The sequence below is a fragment of the Pocillopora verrucosa genome, chromosome 10, assembly GCF_036669915.1.
Source record: "Pocillopora verrucosa isolate sample1 chromosome 10, ASM3666991v2, whole genome shotgun sequence".
Lineage (NCBI taxonomy): Eukaryota > Metazoa > Cnidaria > Anthozoa > Scleractinia > Pocilloporidae > Pocillopora > Pocillopora verrucosa.
This window is the reverse complement of record NC_089321.1, coordinates 19,958,270-19,961,274: the sequence shown is the minus strand read 5'-3', so window position 1 is coordinate 19,961,274 and position 3,005 is coordinate 19,958,270. Positions and strand designations below refer to the sequence as shown.

General features: G+C 38.9%; 1 pseudogene; it reads right to left on the bottom strand.

Annotated features, from left to right (window-relative positions):
• Window positions 1-224: 224 nt before the first annotated feature.
• LOC131774809 (uncharacterized) lies at window positions 225-2,719 on the bottom strand (annotated as a pseudogene).
• Window positions 2,720-3,005: the final 286 nt, after the last annotated feature.

Genomic DNA, 3,005 nt, shown 5'->3' with positions numbered 1-3,005 from the left:
AACATCTTTTTTCTCATCTAATGAAAGATTATGGGGAAGGCAGTTGTTCGGGAGCCAGCGCTGAGCCCATAAAAGACACTGACTCCTCTGATCCTTTGCCTGAATTCGAAACACGTATCAAAGAAAGAGAATTCGTTGATGTCAGTGTGTAATAACGTGATCTGGAATTTTGTTGGTTCGATGCAAAGAATTCTAGACAGGATCCCATAATCAACCCTTATGTTCTATAAGAAAATCCATGCCAGCCCCACTTGGTGCTTCCTTTGAGAAACCCTGCAGAGAAACAGCAGAAGAATTTGTGTCACGATTTTCACAGCAGTGAAAATGCATTCAAAGGTCAGTAGGACAATATTCATCATTTTGAGTACAACTTAAAAGATCCTGATTTCAGCTTGCAAAACTATCTTTTCATTATTTCAAATCGAAGCAAACACAAACAGGGTTGGATAATTTTGAAGGCCTCACAAGGAAATGTATATGGTACAACTTGTTTATCGATGGAAATGCTTCGGAGATGAAGGAAAGCAATACATAGATATCTCATAAAGAACGGGCATAACCTCCAGTGCTGTAAGACATAAATAACTAAGATCTGCATTAACATATACCTTAGTTTCTCCCAAAGGTTTGGCGGTTTTAATTCAGTGTAAGGCGATCCAAAATCCGCTGGAAAAATGTTTCGGATATTGTTTAACGCACAAGATGGCACAGCGACCTTGAAGTGTTTGCCGAGATATTCCCAACACCAACGAACAAGCTATCTGTAGGCAATTTAGCGAAATTTCCAGCCAGGAAAGAAGCGAAAAACAACTAGCTCTAGTACTGTATTATTAAGTTAATGGCAAAAACAACCCAAGAAAATCCATCTCAAAATGTAACAAAACAGATGAAACAGAAAACATTTAGCGTACTCGTTTCCAGTGTGATTATCTGTGCCTTGCTGCTGCCTGTACGCGTAATTGGCCGTCTCCATCACGCAGAAATCAAGGCAAATTGACTGAAAACCTGGATGCTCAGTGATACAACTTATCTGGGTTTCAGGCCCTTGCTACTCTACTTTTTTCCACAATTGCCCGATTTCCGTACAACAAACACTTTCATGAGTTGTCGGCATTGGTTGACAAGTTCCACACTCGCACCTTCGATAATTTTATATAAAACACTCTCAGAAGCTCAAGTTTAAAAAACTTCTGTTGCATTCTTTTAAATTGTACCCTCACTTTATTGGATTTTCATGTCAAATACAAATAAATCACACAGTAAATTAAATACCAGTCTGAGTTTCCGAGACGGTCGCATCGCTGTCGACATGTTCTGTACTGTCTTCGTGTGGATCGCTTCGGTGAACCCTACGCGGCTCATATTGTTAAGAACGTGGCCCAGACTCTCCTGAAGATTCTGGATTATCCCCATCGCTGTCATGTACTAAGCTTAAGGAATTCGAGTCGCTATCTTCTGAAAAAATATCTTCCAAACTACTGCTACTTACATGAACTCCCACACCAGTTCTACTGGGGAATATATGTTGCGCATTACCGGTTACCTCGCCACCAGGGAGACTCGCCACCAGCGAACTCGCCACCAAGGAACGATCTCGCCACCAACGTACTCGCCACCAAGCGAAGTCTTCTCGCCACCAACGTACTCGCCACCAAGCGAAGTCTTCTCGCCACCAACCACTAATAAAGAGAGAAACTAGAATAAAGTAGTCGAGGAGATTAGGATGTTCGAACGAGCACAATTCAAATCGGCCGATACGTTTGTGCGCTTGTCTGTATTTAAATTATGACCTTCAGCGACGTGTTAGATGTGTTCCGTTCCTAACTCATTGACATCAAAACGTATCGTGTTTGTCTTTTGCACGTAAGCAAGGAGAAATTGCAAAACTCGATGGGAGGAATAAAAACTTACTTCGGTTTCGAACGTGCTATCGACAACATACATTTATAAAGTTTGAGAACAGACAAGCGAACAAACTTATCGGTTTCGAACATCCTACTCTCCTCGACTAATCTCTTTATTGGTGGTTGGTGGCGAGAAGACTTCGCTTGGTGGCGAGTACGTTGGTGGCGAGATCGTTCCTTGGTGGCGAATTCGCTGGTGGCGAGTCTGCTTGGTGGCGAGGTAACTGGATACCGTTTGTTCCTGGGACCTGAGTGTTGTTCAACTTCCCTACTCAAAGTGTTGGATTTAATAGTTAATTTTTATAAAAAGCAATTGATAGTTAGTGCTATTGTTCTGTTTCGCTGTACCAGTGATTTAAAGTTAGCATTTTTAATTGTTTGATATAACAACACAGGTGATTGGGGTTCATGAGAATGACAAGTGAATTTATTAACAAAATAATACAATAATTATCTGTGCTAGCAGTAGTTAGTGGGTTTTAGCACTTGTGGTTCATATTTAAAGCATAAATGACTTTTTCATCGTCACTAAGGTTTTAATCATTATGCTAAATTTTGCAGACCTTTTTTTCTGAGTTGCCCCAGGTTGAAAGGGGGATTTTAAAAGTTTGAATTTATTGAATTTATTGGTGCATTACCTCTGTTCCTCTCTGCTAGTTGTTTGGTGTTAATTTGTGCTACAGCATTTGTAGCAAATTCTGTAAAAAAGTAATAGTCAATGTCAAAAAGATGATTAAATAAAATATCAATCACAGCACAATTAGTTGATCGAATACAAAATTCTCCAACAAACCAAGATTGTTATTTTCTTGCATATAACTTGCAGCATATTTTGTAACAAAATGTGTGAAATATGCAGTCAGTAATAATAAAATGGACAACCATATTTGTGGCATATTACATAAAGCATTTAATCATTAGAAAGTTAATTTACGATGTAATTAGAGAACTTTTTCTCTTCTTCTAAGTTGCCCCATGGTGAAAAAAGGATTTTAAAGCTTTGAATTTATTGGTGCAAATTACCTTTGTCTTGCAATTGTTGCATTTCCACTTTGTGATCTCACTAATATTTGTTACAAATTCTGTACAAAAGTAATAGAA